This window comes from Prionailurus bengalensis, chromosome B1, assembly GCF_016509475.1.
Source record: "Prionailurus bengalensis isolate Pbe53 chromosome B1, Fcat_Pben_1.1_paternal_pri, whole genome shotgun sequence".
Classification (NCBI taxonomy): Eukaryota; Metazoa; Chordata; class Mammalia; order Carnivora; family Felidae; genus Prionailurus; species Prionailurus bengalensis.
Genome location: NC_057344.1, coordinates 152,175,696 through 152,194,345, shown reverse-complemented (window position 1 = coordinate 152,194,345; position 18,650 = coordinate 152,175,696).

Here is an 18,650-nt window from a genome sequence, read left to right as displayed (position 1 = left end):
ATATTTAGAAAAATAAAATATTTAGAAAAATTCTGGAATTTTTTTGTTGGTAAAAAGCACATTAAAGGAGATTTGCCTTGAAAATTCTTTGGTAATATTTAATTCTATAATCTTTAACAAAATAATGATACTATTCTGTAGTTTTTGCATATGGAGTTTAGCGACCTACAGAGGCAGTATGGATCCCCCTCCCAAAATGTGGCCCAGATTTTCAAACTCACGTATGCCACAGCAAGTGGTTATAAAAGGTATATTATTTACATAATGCTTTAATTTTTTCCTGGGGTGATCAAGGCAGGCCTCTCAAGCTTGTGTGAGTATGGCTTGAGAAAATGTGAAAAGGAGACTATTTTTGGTGTTTTATTGTGCTGCAGGGCCTATGACTGGGGTTAGGATTTCTTTATGCAGCCATTCACTTATATGGTTTGATTCTCCTACCCACACTAAATGAGGTAGCATTCAGTCTTCTTAGAGTGGTGACACTTAATGTAAAAATAGCAATCAAATATCAGAAGATGGAATCAGAATATTCATTACAATTTACTTAATGTGAAAAGTAAAATTATATGATTTTGGAAGTCTTTTTATTTTTATTTTAGGAACTAACAGAATCAGTATGGTATTAAGTTTCTAAGAAGTCAAATGAACAGCAGACAATTATCTAGTGCCTAAAATGTGCCAGACATTGTTACCATTTAACATGTGTTAAATAATTTTCACCACAACCTAAACTTAATAACATGTTCATTAATACATGTCCAAGTAGAAATTGATGAAGTAAATATTTATACCCAGATAGACTAATAATAGAATCTGTGTTTTAACCCTATATCCCACTTGTTGATGATGAGCTATGTAAGTAAATGGATTCATTTTTGCTTTTGCATTCCATTACTTATACATTTTATTTTATTTAAAAAATTTTTTAATGTTTTTATTTATTTTTGAGACAGAGAGAGACAGAGCATGAGCAGGGGAGGGGCAGAGAGAGAGGGAGACACAGAATTTGAAGCAGGCTCCAGGCTCTGAGTCATCAGCACAAAGCCCAATGTGGGGCTCAAACTCATGGACCGTGAGAACCTGACCTGAGCTGAAGTCGGATGCTCAACCGACTGAGCCACCCAGGCTCCCCTATTACCTATACATTTTAAATTAGAATTCTATTTTATGTCTATAAATACAAAAATTATTCTATATAGCTTTAAAAATCATTTATTTCCATCACTGTCTATTCTCATTTCAATAAAGACTATAACATTCATAATAGGTTTTTAAATGAGAGTAAAAACTGTAATTTTATTGCATTTAATTAACAGATATTATGGGCTTAGGTTTTAATCAAAGCAGTAGTAAATCAGGGCTTTTTGTGACAATTTAGAGTATAAGAAATCAAAGATATTTCTATTTTATCCTTTTTATTAACATCTGTTATTGTCATTTCTGTATCAAACCACTTTGCTGTTCTTTCATTTCAAAAAATTTTTATTCCTTCAACATTATTTTTAAATTTCATATATATACATATATATGTATATATATACATATGCATATATATATGTATATATATACATATATATATATATATATATATATATATATATATATATGTTTTTAATTCCAGTATACTGTATGTACAGCATTTATTAGTTTCAGGTATAAAATATAGTGATTCAACAATTCCATACATCACCCAGTGTTCATCACAACAAGTGAACTTCTTTATCCCCACCACCCATTTCACCAATCCCCCACCCACCTCCAGAACGGTAACCATCTTTGTTCTCTACAGTTAAGAGTCTATTCCTTGGTTTGTCTCTTTCTTTTGCTCATTGATTTTGTTTCTTAAATTCCATATATGAATGAAATCATATGGTATTTGTTTCTCTGACTTATTTTGCTTAGCATCATACTCTCTAGTCCATCTATTTGTTGCAAATGGCAAGATATTATTCTTTTTTGTAGTTGAATAATATTCCATTATGTGTGTATGTGAGTGTATGTGCATATATACCACATCTTCTTTAGTCATCTATCAAAGGACACTTGGGCTGCTTCATAGTCTAGCTATTGTAAACAATGCTGTTATAGATATAAAGGTGCATGTATCTCCTTGAATTAGTATTTTTGTTTTTGTTTTTGGTAAAAAGCCAGTATTAAAATTACTGGATGATATAGTAGTTTTATTTTTAAATTTTGAGGCAATTCCATACTGTTTTCCACAGTAGCTGTACCAATTTGCATTCCTACCAACAGTTCAAGAAGTTTCCTTTCTGTCCATATCCTTGCCAACACCTGATGTTTCTTGTGTGGTTGATTTTAGCCATTCTGACAAGTATGAGGTGATACCTCACTATAGTTTTGATTTGCATTTCCCTGATGAGTAATGTTGAGCATCTTTCCATGTGTCTTTTGGTCTCTGGATGTCTTTGAAAAATGTCTGTTCATGTCTTCTGCCCATTTTCTTTTTATTGGGTTATTTGTTTTTTGGGTGTTGAGTTGTATAATTTCTTATAATATTTTGGATTCTAACCCTTCGTCAGAGATATAATTTACAAATATCTTCTACCATTAAGTAGGCTGCCATTTAGTTTTATTGTTTCTCTCACTGTACAAAAAGCTTTTTATTTTGATGTACCAATAGTTTGTTTTGCTTTTATTTCCCTGTCTCAGGAGACACATCTAGAAAAAATTTTGCCACAGCTAATGTCAGAATTTACTGCCTGTGTTCTCTTACAGGATTTTCTTGATCTCAGATCTCATATATAGATTCTTAATCCATTTTAAATTTATTTTTGTATTTGGTGTAATAAAGTGGTCCAGTTTCATTCTTTTGGATATAACTCACATTTTTTGAGTTTTACCAACGCTATTTGTTAAAGAGACTTTTTACCATTGGATATTCTTTCCTCTTTACTCAAAGATTAATTGACCACATACTTATGAGTTTATTTCTGGGTTTTCTGTTCTATTGATCGATATACCTATTTTTGTGCCAGTACTTTATTGTTTTGATTACTACATCTCTGTAATATAACTTGAAGTCTGGAATTGTGATGCCTCTAGTTTTGCTTTTCTTTTTCAAGATTGCTTTGACTTTTCAGGCTCTTTTATGGTTCCATACAAATTTTAGGATTGTTCAAGCTCTGAAAAATGTCTTTGGAGTTTTGATAGGCATCACATTAAACCTGTAGATTGCTTGGGTAATATAGACATTTTAACAATATTCTTCCAATACATGAGCATGGAATGTCTTTCCATTTTTTGTGTCATCTTCAATCTTTTTCATCAATGTTTCATAGTTTCCAGGGTGCAGGTCTTTCAACTCTTTGGTTAGGCTTATTTTTAGGTATCTTATTATTTTTGGTATAATTGTAAATGGTATTGTTTTCTTCATTTCTCTTTCTGCTACTTCGTTGTTATGTATAGAAAAGCAACTGATTTTTGTACACTGATTTTGTATCTTGTGAGTTTACTGAATTAGTGTATCAATTACAGCAGTTATTTGGTGGAATCTTTGGGTTTACTATGTATAGTATCATGTCATTTGCAAGTAGTGAAAGTTTTATTTCTTCCTTATTGATTTGGATGCCTTTTATTTCTTTTTGTTGTCTGATTGCTGTGGCTAGGACTTCCAGTACTGTGTTGAATAAAGTTGGTGAGAATATATATCTTGTTTTGTTACTAACATAGGGGAAAAGATCTCAGTTTTTTTCCATTAAGGATGATGTTAGCTGTTGGTTTCTCATATTTTTCCTTTATTATATTTAGGTTTGTTCCCTCTAAACCTAATTTGTTGAGGATTTTTTTTATGAATAGAAATGTACTTTGTGAACTGCTTTTACTGTGTTTATTGAAGTAATAACATAGTTTTCATCCCTTCTCTTTGATATGATGCATCAAGTTGATTGATTTGCAAATATTTAACCACTCTTGCAACCCAGGAATAAATCCCACCTGATCGTAGTGAGTGATTTTTGGATTATTATTGGATTTGGTTTCCTAGTATTTTGTTGAGGATTTTTGCATGTATGTTTATCAGGGATATTGGCCTTTACTTCTCCTTTTTAGTGGTGTCTTTATCTGTTTTTGATATCAGAGTGATACTGGCCTCATAGAATAAGTTTGGAAGTTTTATTTCCTTTGTTATTTTTTCAAACAGTTTGAGTAGAATAGGTATTAACTCTTCTTTAATGAGGCCATCTGGTCCTGGACTTTTATGTGTTGGAAGTCTTTTAATTACTGATTCAATCTCCTTGCTGGTAATCATTCTGTTCAAATTTTCTTTTTCTTCCTGCTCCAGTTTTGGCAGGTTATATGTTTCCAGGAATTTGTCCATTTCTTCGAAGTTGTCTAATTTGTAGGCATATAGTTCATAATATTGTCGTGCAATTGATTGCATTTCTGTATGTTGGTTGTTAGTCTCCTCTTTCATTTGTGATTTTGTTTATTTGACTCTTCTCTCTCTCTCTTTTTTATGGATGAGTTTGGCAAGAGCTTTATCAAATTTATTGACCTTTTCAAAGAACAGTCTCCTGTTTTTTTTTAATTAATTTTTAGTTTCTATGTCATTTATTTCTGCTCTAATCTTTAATATTCCCTCCCTTCTGCCAAAATTCAAATTCTGGGTTTAAATTTTGTTTGTTCTTTTCCTAGCTCCTTTAGGTGTAAGGTTAGAGTTTTTGAGATTTACTTACCTACTTACTTATTTTTCCTTCTTAAGGTAGGTTTGTATTGATATAAACTTTCCTCTTGGAATTGCTTTTGCTGCACTTGAAAGATTTTGGACAGTGTGTTTTCATTTTCATTTGTTTCCATGTACTGTTTAATTTATTCTTTGATTTCTTAGTTTACCCATTCATTATGTAGTAACATGTTAATGAACCTCCATGTATTTGTAGTCTTTATAGATTTTTTCTTGTGTTTAACTTCATAGTGTGGTGTTTAGGAAAAAAAAAGCATGGTTTACTTGATCGACTTGAATTTGTGGAGGGTTGTTTTCTATTCTGATTTGTAGAGAACCTTCTGTGTGTATTGAAAAGAATATGTATTCTACTGTTTTAGAGTAGAATGTTCTGAATATATCTGTTAAATCCAACTGGTCCAGTGTTTTACTCAAAGCCATTGTTTACTTGTTGATTTTCTGTTTGGGCAATCTGTCCACTGATGAAAGTGGGGTGTTAAAGTCGCCCGATATTATTGTGTTACTATCAATTATTTCCTTTATGTTTGTTATTAACTGTTTTTTTTTGTTGTTGGGTACTCCCATGTTGGGTACATAAATATTTATATTCATTATATTTTTTATTCCCTTTATTATTATATAATATTCTTTGCTTCTTTTTAAAGTCTTTGTTTTAAATTTTTTTTTGTCTAATAAAAATATTTCTTGTCTGGCTTTCTTTTGATAGCCATTTGCATGATAAGTTTTTTCTATATCCCCTCACTTTTAATCTGCAGTTTTATTTAAATCTTAAACGAGTTTCTTGTATGTAGCATATAGATATGTCTTGTTGTTCTTTTTTTTTTTTTTTAATCCACTCTGTCACCCTATGTATTTTGATAGGAGCATTTAGTCCATTTACATTTAAAGTAATTATTGATAGATATGTATTTACTGCCATTTTGTTACTTGTGGTTTTTTTAATATAAAATTTATTGTTAAATTGGTTTCCATACAACACCCAATGCTCATCCCAACAAGTGCCCTCCTTAATACCCCTCACCCACCCTCCCATCCCTCCCACCCCCCATCAACCCTCAGTTTGTTCTCAGTTTTTAAGAGTCTCTTATGCTTTGGCTCTCTCCCTCTCTAACCTCTTTTTTTTCCCCCCTTCCCCTCCCCCACGGTCTTCTGTTAAGTTTCTCAGGATCCACATAGGAGTGAAAATATATGATATCTCTCCTTCTGTGTATGACTTATTTCACTTGGCATAACTCTCTCCAGTTCCATCTACATTGCTACAAAAGGCCATATTTCATTCTTTCCCATTGCCACATAGTATTCCATTGTGTATATAAACCACAATTTCTTTATCCATTCATCAGTTGATGGACATCTAGGCACTTTCCATAATTTGGCTATTGTTGAAAGTGTGGCTATAAACATTAGGGTACAAGTGCCCCTATACATCATCACTCCTGTATCCCTTGGGTAAATTCGTAGCACTACTATTGCTGGGTCATAGGGTACATCTATTTTTAATTTTTTGAGGAACCTCCACACTGTTTTCCAGAGCAGCTGCACCAGTTTGCATTCCCACCAACAGTGCAAGAGAGCTCCCGTTTCTCCACATCCTCTCTAGCATCTATAGTCTCCTAATTTGTTCATTTTAGCCACTCTGACTGGAGTGAGATGGTATCTGAGTGTGGTTTTGATTTGTATTTCCCTGATGAGCGATGTTGAGCATCTTTTCATGTGCCTGTTGGCCATCTGGATGTCTTCTTTAGAGAAGTGTCTATTCATGTTTTCTGCCTGTTTCTTCACTGGATTATTTGTTTTTCGAGTGTGGAATTTGGTGAGTTCTTTGTAGATTTTGGATACTAGCCCTTTGTCCGATATGTCACTTGCAAATATCTTTTCCCATCCCGTTGGTTGCCTTTTAGTTTTGTTGATTGTCTCCTTTGCAGTGCAGAAGTTATCTTCATGAGGTCCCAATGTTCATTTTTGCTATTAATTCTCTTGCCTTTGGGGATGTGTCAAGTAAGAAATTGCTGTGGCTGAGGTCAGAGAGGTTTCCTGTCTCACATTCAGGTCCTTTATTCATTTTGAGTTTATTTTTGTGAATGGTGTAAGAAAGTGGTCTAGTTTCATTCTTCTGCATATTGCTGTCCAGCTCTCCCAGCACCAATTGTTAAAGAGACTGTCTTTTTTCCATTGGATATTCCTGCTTTTTCAAAGATTAGTTTGCCATACTTTTATGGGTCTAACAGAAAGGGAAGGAAAACTTCCAGACTCATTCTATGAAGCCAGCATTACTTTGATTCCTAAACCAGACAGACATCCAGCATAAAAAGAGAAGTATAGGCCAATATCCCTGATGAATATGGATGCAAAAATTCTCAACAAGATACTAGCAAATAGAATTCAACAGCATATGAAAAGAATTACTCACCATGATCAAGTGGGATTCATTCCTGGGCTGTAGGGCTGGTTCGATATTCGCAAATCAATCAATGTGATATGTCACATTAATAAAAGAAAAAAAAGAACCATATGATCCTGTCAATCGATGCAGAAAAAGCATTTGACAAAATCCAGCACCCTTTCTTAATAAAAACCCTCGAGAAAGTTGGGATAGAAGGAACATACTTAAACATCATAAAAGCCATTTATGAAGAACTCACAGCTAATATCATCCTGAATGGGGAAAAACAGAGAGCTTTCCCCCTGAGATCAGGAACAAGACAGGGATGTCCACTCTCACTGCTGTTGTTTAACATAGTGTTGGAAGTGCTATCATCAGCAATCAGACAACAAAAGGAAATCAAAGGCATCAAAATTGGCAAAGATAAAGTCAGGCTTTCACTTTTTGCAGATGACATGATATTATACATGGAAAACCCAATAGACTCCACCAAAAGTCTACTAGAACTGATACATGAATTCAACAAAGTTGCAGGATACAAAATTAATGTACAGAAATCAGTTGCATTCTTATACACTAACAATGAAGCAACACAAAGGCAAATAAAGAAACTGATCCCATTCACAACTGCACCAAGAATCATAAAATACCTAGGAATAAACCTAACCAAAGATGTAAAAGATCTGTATGCTGAAAACTATAGAAAGCTTATGAAGGAAATTGAAGAAGATATAAAGAAATGGAAAAACATTCCATGCTCATGGATTGGAAGAATAAATATTGTTAAAATGTCAATACTACCAAAGCTATCTACACATTCAATGCAATCCCAATCAAAAGTGCACCAGCATTCTTCTCAAAGCTAGAACAAGCAATCCTAAAATTCATATGGAACCACAAAAGGCCCCGAATAGCCAAAGTAATTTTGAAGAAGAAGACCAAAGCAGGAGGCATCACAATCCCAGACTTTAGCCTCTACTACAAAGCTGTCATCATCAAGACAGCATGGTATTGGCACAAAAACAGACACATTAGACCAATGGAATAGAATACTTGTGGTTGTTTTTATAGTTTTTCTCTGATCCTTTTTCTTTCATGGTTTATCAGTTTTCTGTAGTGATACATTTGGATTTCTTATTCTAATTTTTGCATATCTATTACTGTTTTTTGATTCGTGGTTACCATTTAGGTTATATATAATACCATCTGCATGTAGCAGTCTGCATTAAGGTGATGATGGCTTAAATTTGAACTCATTCTTTACTCCTCTCCCCTTCATGTTTTAGATATTTGAATCATATTTTACATCCTTTTATTTTGTGCTTTTCTTGAGTGATTTTTACAGATGGTCTTAATTTTTTTTCTCTTCTGTTTCCTATTTTTCTTACTCTTATATTAAGGAAGATTCTGTGAATGCAAAACAAAAACCATTTCTTGTACAGCTAGTTTAGTGGTCATGAATTCCTTTAATTTTTTTTTGGGGGGGGGATTTCCTTAACTCTCCTATTCTAAATATAACCTTGCTGTGTAAAGTAGCCTTAGCTACAGATTTTTCCCTTTTAGCACTTTGAATACATCATGGCACTCCCTTCTTGCCTGCAAAGTTTTTGCTTAAAAATCAGCTGATAGGCTTATGGTGTTTTCTTTATATGTAACTCTCTTCTTTTCTCTTGCGACATTTAAAATTATTTCTTTATCACTAGTTTTTGTCATTTTAATTAATATGTGTCTTGGTGTGGACTTCCCTGGGTCGAATTTATCGAGGACTTTCTGTGCTTCCTGAATCTGGATCTCTGTTTTCCTCCCCAGTTTCAGGAAGTTTTCAATCATTATTTCTTCAAATACATTTTTGGCTCCCCCCTTTCTCTCTCTTCTCCTTTTTAGAACCCTATAATGCAAATGCTATTATTCTTGATGGAGCTATTGAGTTCTACCTATTTTCATTATGCAGTAGTCTCACCTGTTCAGCTTGATTGTTTCCCGTTACTCTATCCTCCAGGTTACTGATACATTCCTCTGTTCCCTATAGCCTGCTTTTTATTCCATCAGTTATATATTTTTAATTTCACTTATTGAGTTATTCGCTTCTGGTATGTTATTTTGTATCTCTTTGTAAAGGGTCTCATTGATGTCCTCCACTCTTTTCTGAAATCCAGTGAGTAACTTTATAATCATTACTTAATTTAATTCTCTATTAAGGCATATCACTTATTTCTGTTTTGCTTAGATCTCTGCTTGTTCTTTCATTTAGTACATATTTCTTTATTTCCTTGTCTACCTCTCTGTGTATGTTTCTGTGTTTTAGGACAGTCATTTAAACTTTCTGCTTTTGAAAATAGCATTTTTATGAAGAAGAGGACCTGTAGTGCTCTGCAGTGCATTGTCCCCTATTTACCAGAACACTGCACTTCAGAGGAGTCTATGTGTGCTGTTTACATCCTGCTATTGTGTCTGAAGCACTTTTCTTTCTGTCCAGATATCTGTGTTGAGTCTCTGCATGGTAGGGGCCTCTCTGTGATGTAAATAAGACCCAGTCAGGCCAACTCTGCCTGGCATGACCATAGGAGGCCTCAAGAGGTGGGGCAGCAATGTTAGCAGAATTTGTACTGCACCACTAGTCCTAGGCTGGTTCCCCTGTAGCATGGGGGCTGATAGAAACATGGAGGTGGCAGCTGGATGGAGAGAATGTGGTGTTAACAAAATTTTCTCTAAGCCCAGGGCCAAGGCCAACAGGCTTGGGATGGATGAGTCCTCAGGAGAACAACACACTATAGGGCACACCACTAGCAGGTTAGGCATCAAGTTTGTCAGTGTTTATGCTAGGCACAGGGGAAGAAAATGGAACCTGTCATTTACTTTGTTCTTAGTGAAGTCCCCCCGAATCAGTAGGAAAAGATATCCCTCCCATTTATCCCCTGGTATTGTGTAAACTGTCACTTCTACAAGCTGTTCTCTTTAAGGTGAGAACCCAGCTATCACAGGCTCTCCCCTCTTGCCCAATGCAAATCAGCTGACTTTTAAAGCTCCAGACTCCAAGTCCCACTGGTTATACAAACTCACAGAAATCAATCCCTCTGGTTTGCAAGGCCTGACATTACAAAATTCTTTTTCCCTGCCTGGGCTCACTGGTGCTTTCCCCTCTCCATACCCACAACCAGTTCCCTACCGTTCTTTCTGTCCTTCCTTATCTCTCCAATGTAGCTTCTTTTCTACATTTAGTGGTGGAATTTGTTCTGCTAGTCTTTGGGTAATTCTCACATTTACTTACTCCATTGTGAGTGATATCTTTTTGTGAGATGGGATGAGGTGAGTTCAGGGTCCTCCTACTCCACTATCTTCACAAACTCTGCTTCCATTTCAAAATTTTGACAGTCCAAAAGCATTTTAACCTCAAGTAAGGTAATTTAAGTCAAACTGGCATTGCAACTTAACCAATCCATCTACATGAGAGTAAAACTTACCAAAAATTACTATATAAAATAGAAAAATACAGCATTAAATAAAAGGAGTTAATCATATTACAACATTTCATTTCTAACATGGTAAAGGATAATGGTTAAACATTTTGACTCAAGAATGTTTCAAAGGTTATTTAAGACAATATATAAAAATAAGTCAGTTTATAGTCTCAATATTTCTCCACATTAATGTGGAGATGAAACAGCATGCTAGTAAGTAACCAATGGGTAAAAAGAAATCAGAAAAAGAACCAAAAAAAACCTAGAGACAAATGAAAATACAACCAACTAAAATACAGAATGCAACAAAAATGGTTGTAACAGGGTAGTTCATAGTAATAAATGCCTACCTAAAGGAAAAGAAAAAACTCAAACATGCTACCTTTACACCTTAAGGAATTTTTGTTTTTCAATGAACAAAGCCTAAAGTTTGTAGAAGGAAGGAAATAATGAACAATGGAAATAAAATACAATAGAGGAGATTTTGGTTCTTTGAAAAATAAAACTGACAAACCTTTTAACTACCATCACCAAAAAAAGAGAAGACTCAAGTAAGAAACAAAAGAAGAGATGTCATGATCCTGTGTATTATTGTGGTATCAGTTATAAGAGACTTTTATACACAATTTCGTGCCAACAAATAGGACAAACTAGAAACACGGGTACATGTCTAAAAATGTTCAACGTACTAAGATTGGTATAGTAAAGACATTGATCAGTAATAACAAACATCCCAACAAGTCCAGGATGAGATGGTTTCACTGGTGAATTCTACCCAATATTCAAAAGAGAATAATACAAAATCTTCTCAAACTTTTTCAAAATAATAGAAAAGGAAGGAACATTTCCAAACTTATTTTACAAGACCAGCATTACCCTGATACAAATACCTGACAAACACTACAGAAAATAAAATTACAGGCTAATAACCCTCATGAATATAGATACAAAAATCCTCAAAACATATTAGCAAACGAATTTCAACCTAAAATTAAAATTATACAACTCTGAAAATAGTAAGATTTTACTGAAAGAAATTAAAGTCACCACAAATAAATGAAAAGATAGTCCATGCTCATGGATTGGAAGAATATTATTAAAATGTCCACACTATCCAAAGCAATTTACAGATTGAATGTAATCCGCATCAAAATACCAATGGCATTTTTCATGGAACTAGAACAGAGAACTTTAAAATTTGAATGGAACCACAAAATATTCCAAATAACCAAAGAAATTGTGAGAAAGAACAAAGCTGAAGGTATCACACTCCCGGAATTTAAATGATACTACAAAGCTATAGTAATCAAAATTGTATGGTGCTGGTGCAAAAACAGAAATATAGGTCAATGGATAGAGAACCCAGAAAGAAGCCAGTGCCTATATGGGCAATTAATCTATGGAAAAGAAGGCAAGAATATAAAATAAGGAAAGTTTCTTCGGTAAATGGTGTTAGGAAAACTGGACAGCTACCTGCATAATCATAAAACTAGAGTGCTATTTTATACCATATACAAAAGTAAGTTCAAAGTGGATTAAATACTTGAATATAAGACCTGAAACCATAAAGCTCCTAGGAGAAAACATAAGCAGTAAGCTCACTGAGATCTGTCTTAGCAATATGTTTGATGGGACCAGTCTCCTTAGGCAAGGGCAACAAAAACTAAAAACAAATGGGATTATATCAAATGAAAAAGCTTTTGCAACAAAGGAAACCATGAACAAAATGAAAAGGAAATCTGAATGGGAGGAGATATTAACAAATCATGTATCCAATAACAGGTTAAGATCCAAAGTATATAAAAATCTATACAACTTAATAGCAAAACATCAAACAGCCCAATTTAAAAATGGGTAAAAGAGTTGAATGGACATTTTTTTTTCAAAGACATTCAGGTGGCCAACAGACACATGAAAAGATGTTCAGCATCACTAAGCATGAGGGAAATGCAAATCAAAACCACAATGGGCTATTACCTTACTCTTGTCAGATGGTTGTTGGCAAAAATATCCAAAGAAAAAAGTGTTTCCCAAGGATATGAAGAAAAGGATATCCTGTACACTGTTAGTAGAAATGAAAATTGGTATAGTCACTATGGAAAACAATATGGAGTTTCCCAAAAATGAAAAATAGAAACACCATATGACCCAGCAATTTCCCTTCTGGGTGTTTATATGAAAAAACAAGAACACCAATCCAAAGAGTTATATATACCCTTATGTTCACTGCAGCAATGACTATTTATAATAGTCAAGATATGAAAATAAACAATGTTAACCAATAGAAAAATGGATAAAGAAGGTGTGACTACATATGGAGATTATCTATCCAACTATCTACCACCCAATGAAATATTAGTCATAAAAATAATGAGATCTTGGCATTTATGACAATATGGATGGACCTAGAGAGTATCACAATAATTGAAATAAGCCACACAGAAAAAGACAAAACAAACCAGAAACAGACTCATAGGTGCAGAAAAGAAACTGGTGGTTACCAGAGGGGTCTTCTAGGGCTTGGGAGACAGGTGAAATACACAAAGGGTATTATGAGGTACAGACTTTGAGGCTTAAAATATGTGATAGAGGGGCACCTGGGTAGTTCAGTTGGTTAAGCCTCTGACAGCGGCTCAGGTCATGATCTCATGGTTCGTGAGTTCAAGACCGTGTTGGGCTCTGTGCTGACAGCTTGGAGCCTGCTTTGAATTCTGTGTCTTCCTCTCTCACAAAAATAAATAAACATTAAAAAATAAAGTATGTCAGAGATAAAATGTACAGCATAGGGAACATAGTCAATAATGTAATAACTATGTATTATGACAGATGGTAAATTATTGTGGAGATTATAATGTGTAAAACTATCAAATCAATATGATATACACCTGAAACTAATAGGAAATTGTATGTCAACTATACTTCAATAAAAATAAAATGAAATTATTTTTTAAAATATCATATACCATGTTTAAGTGGAATTTTCCAGGGATGCAAGCATAGTTCAATGTAATACATCACATTAGTAAAATGAAGGATAAAAAATCCCATCAATATACATTCATAATAAAAACTCACAATAAAGTGGATATACAGAGAATGCATCTCAACAAAGTAAAGGCTATATATGACAAGGCCTCAGTTAACATCATACTTAATGGTAAAAAGCACAAATCTGTTTCTCAAAGATCAGACACAAGATAGATACCCATGCTCATGACATTTATTCAACATAGAAATTCTAGCCAGAGCAACTTGGCAAGGGGAAAAAAGAAAAGGCACCCAAAGGAAGTAAAACTGTCATCAATTGCAGATGACCTATTATCATTGATTAGGATTTTCTCTTAATAATATAAGTGAAGTTTCAAGGTACAAAATCAATATAAAAATTTGCATTTCTATACAGTAATAGTGAACATAGATAAATTATGAAAATAATATCATTTATAGTTGCATCAAAAAGAATAAAATACCTGGGGTAAGTACCTGGGGGTAAATAAATACAAGGTAGTGAAAAACCAGTAGACTAAAAACTCTAAGACCCTGATGAAAGAAGTTGAAGAAGACAAAAAATTGACAAGATACTTTTGTATTCATTGATTGGAATAATTAATATTGTTAAAATGTCCATACCACCCAAAGTAATCTATAAATTCAATGCAATCCCTATCAAAACTCCAAATGACATTTTTCATAAGTAGAACATAAATCCAAAAATTTGTATAGAAGCATAAAAGTTGCTGAATAAACAAAGCAATCATAAGCATAAAGAAAAAATTCGGATGCATTATGGTGATTACAAATTGTATTATAAAGCAATAGTAATGAAAACAGTACGACATTAGTATTAAAACAAACACATAGACCAACGAAACCAAATAGAGAGCCCAGAAATAAACCTATGTATATATGGTCAATTAATTTGCAGGAGAGGAAGAAAGAATATACAATAGGGAAAGGTCAGTCTCTTCAATAAATGATGCTGCGAAAACTGGACATCACACTCAAAAGAATGAATCTTATATCTGTTTCACATCATATGCAAAAACTAACTCAAAATGGATTAAATACTTGAAGAAAACAGGCTATGAAGTACTTGACATTGGGTTTGGAGATGATTTTTGTTTTGGACTTGACACCAAAAGCGGTCAATAAAAATAAACAAGTGGAACTACATCAAACTAAAAAGCTTCTGCACAGAAAAAAGATCATGTGCAAAATGAAGACAACCTACTGAATGGGAGAAAATATTGCAAATTAGATATCTCATAAGGAATTAATATAAAAGATATACAAAGAAATCATAAAACTCAATAGAAAAAAAACCCCACACTATTTGACAAAAAATGGGTAGAGGATCTGTATAGACTTTTTTTTTCAAAAAAGAGATAGAGATAGCCAAATGGTACAGGAAAAGGTGCTCCCTCTCTAATCATGAGGGGAATGCAAATCAAAATCACAATAAGATATCAGTTCATACCTGTTAGGATGGCTATTATGGAGAAAAAAGGACTGGAAGAAATAAGTGTTGGTGAGGATGTGGAGAAAAGGGAATTCTTGTACTCTCTTGGTGGGAATGTAGATTGGTGAAGCTATTATAGAAAACTGTATGGAGGTCACTCAAAAAAATGAAAAATAGAACAACCATATGATTCAGAAATTCTACTTCTGGATATTTGCTTGAAGAAAACAAAAACACTAACTCAAAGATATATGTCCATTGCAGCATTATCTATAATAGCCACGATATAGAAACAACCTAAGTGTCCATCAAAAGACTATTATTAATAATATGGAATATTATCCATTAGAAAAGGAGACCCCTTGCCATTTACAACAACATTCATCTATTTCATGCCATTTTGCTAAGTGAAATAAGTCAATTTATAAATACTATACATGATCTCACTTATACGTGGCTTTGAAAAGAAAACCAAGCCTCGTGGATACAGAGAACAAATTAGTGGTTGCCAGAATTAGGGTTGAGGAGTGGGTGAAGGGGGTTAAAAAGTGCAAATTTCCAGTTATAAAATAAGTCAAGGGTATATAACGTACAGCATGTTGACTACCGTTTAAAGGACAATACTGTTTATTTGAAAATTGCTAAGAGAGAAGATCTTAAAAGTTCTCATTGCAAAAAATGGAAAATTTGTAAGTATCAGTTACTTCTACAATAAATCTGTTGCCCTGGTTTGAGAGGAAAAATAAGCCCCCAGGTTACTGTTGCTCTCAAATGTGTAGCCAATAACTACAAAATGTAGCTAGCTAGTACATTTCATTTTCACTTATATCCTTTGATATTAGTTTCTAGATAGTATTTGTCAATGAGTGTGAAATTTAGAAGAGACACACAGAAATGTGGACATCATGTATTTCTATTGGGTTGAGACAAGGTCTTCAAACCTTCTTAGTTCAAGAATGTAAAGCCTTACCAAAAAACCCCACAAATTTTTAATTCCATAAATCTGGTTGACAGTTTTTAATACAAAAAGGTGATTAATATTAGATTAGGCATAATAGGATGTAAAGGGTTTATGGATAGAATGGTATCAATAAACCTTTATTAAATACCTTGGATGTGCCAGGTGTTGGGTTAGGCAGGCAGATTCAAAAGGTAACATGATTTCTGTGCTTAAGGAGAGATCCTGAGGTAAAAGACACACTGAAAAAAATAACCAGTAATAAAGCACTATAAATTTTACGTTTATAAAAAGGCATACAGTGTACCATGAAAACATATAAAAAGAAGACCTAACCTGGTATGATGGTCACTGAAGAATTTTCTGAAAACATAACTTGTAACCAATAAATTGTTTGGTTGTAGTCCAATCATTTCCCTAGCCTAACAAAATAAAGATGAAGCATAGCTTTTTATACTTGAATTTTATACTTTCATCAGTTCTGGATGAGTCCATAATTCAACAAATATTTCCTCATTGATGTGATTAGTACAAATGTTGAAACCATGTTTGACATTTCCTTCATACTGATACTAATCTATAGATTAACAAAGTTATACATATATTTACAAATTTACTTAATTTTAAATATACATTGTTTTCATGTTTTCCTCATAAGACTGTCATGAAAGATTTATGAAACACTCATCTAAAGTCTTCATGGTAATAAGATGCCTTTCTATAATCTCCCAGTCTGGAAACTGTCCATGGAGAAAGAATAAAATTTATTTGGAATGTGTTACTTTTACTGAACATAAAATATTTTTTAGTGATGACATCTAAGTCCACTTGGAATTTACAAATCATTTCTGTGATAAACTGTGCCCTCAGCAGCCCTCATGCAGCCATATGATACCCATTGGTAAATAAGCTAATGCTTATTCATTTAAAAGCTATCTTTAGTTTTTGTTTTTGTTTTTTGTTTTACACCAAATATTATTCTTTAGGCACTGTTATAGACACTAAAGAACATGAAGTAAGCTTCACTGACTTCCCTGAAGGAGTTGAGGCTTAATGTTTTCTGATATTTATAGTAAAACCCAATGTCTTCAGAAGTGCCATTTCCATCATGTTTTATTTGCAGAAGTGCAAATTTCTATATTTTAGTAGTCTTTAATGGAGTTCATCAGCAATACCTAATCAAGTTGCCTCTGCATTTTAGTACATTTCTTCATTACTGAGCAATGATTCGTTAGCAAATTATAAGAAAAGCCAAAAAGCCTTAAAATTAGGACAAGAACTACGTTTTAAAAAAGTGAATTTTAAAACAAAATTTTCTTTACGTAGTTGCCACTTATTAAATGCCTACTATGTGCAATACATGGTATGTGGGTATTATCTAACCTTCGCAATACTCTACAAGGAAGATATTGTTTAAGTTTAACAGTGAATTTTAGAAATTTTAAGTAACTGGCACAATTTCACACAGCTAGCAATTGGTACCATCATGATATGTTTTTGATTCCATAGTCTATGTTCCTTCTGTGGCCTCGATATCTGTAAAGCTACTTTTCCTGCCTATTTCAGAAAACAGTCTGTGTTGTCTTTCGGCAAACTATTTTTTTTAGGAGCAGCAGAATATTTTGGAACAAGTAGTATAATGTGATTCGAAGTAGTGGCTTGCATCAAAGAATGCCTGGCAAGAAGGTATATTTTATGAAATAGGCATCATTACAATACTTCTAAACTCACTGAAGTTGAAAACCTTATAGTGGCCTGAAAAAGCTAATATAATTTCAAAATTTTCTACATGGTTTCCATTGAATCATTTATCTATTGCAGAAATATACTGATGTCCACATGGGTTTATTGGAATGGCTGGCAAGTCCCAGATTTCACCTTTCTAATCACTGCAACTTACAGATTATTGTTCCTATTACTTGTACCCATGGTAAGAAGCAGCAGAAAACTGAAACAAATAACTACTATTGTTGACTTGGCTCTCTATTTAATGGTGATGATCTATTAGATTTTTTACAAAAATATTGAATTCAACATGTACTCTCAATGGTAATTCAGTAAATTTTAATATTTAGATGCTTTTTTTGTGGTACCCAACCTTCATTTCAGTAATGTCGCATTACATTTACAAAATAATTTGTTTTGTTAAATTATTCACAAATTTTCATTTATAATCCAGTGAGTACCTAATTCCCCCACCCCATGTTCGGAATGGTCACTTTCATCTCTACAATTTAAAATTTCTATAATTTTTCTTTCTTTGTTGTATGAATTCTGATAGAACTGCGTACTCATTTCAGTTTTTGTATTAAGACTTTTGTCCAGTTGAGTTGGTACGTCACTTGTAATTACTAAGTACGGCACAAGAGGATATTCTATTTAATTCAACAGATGCATATTTGCTGTGTACTAGAGTTTAGGCATTCTGCTAGATGCTGAGGGAAACTGTTAGAAAACACATCAGATGAGACTTTTGTCCTAACAGCTTATATTCCAGAGGAGGGAGACAGAAGGAAAATAATAATCTATTACAATGCATGCTATTGAAGTACAAAGGGATTAGGTATTCCACTGCATTTAAGAGCTCATGCTATCCATTAAATGAAACAGGTGCTTCTTGTGAAAAACAGAGAAGACCATGCCTTATTGCTCCATGGAAATTTTATCTACCAGTTTTCTCAGGTATTTAA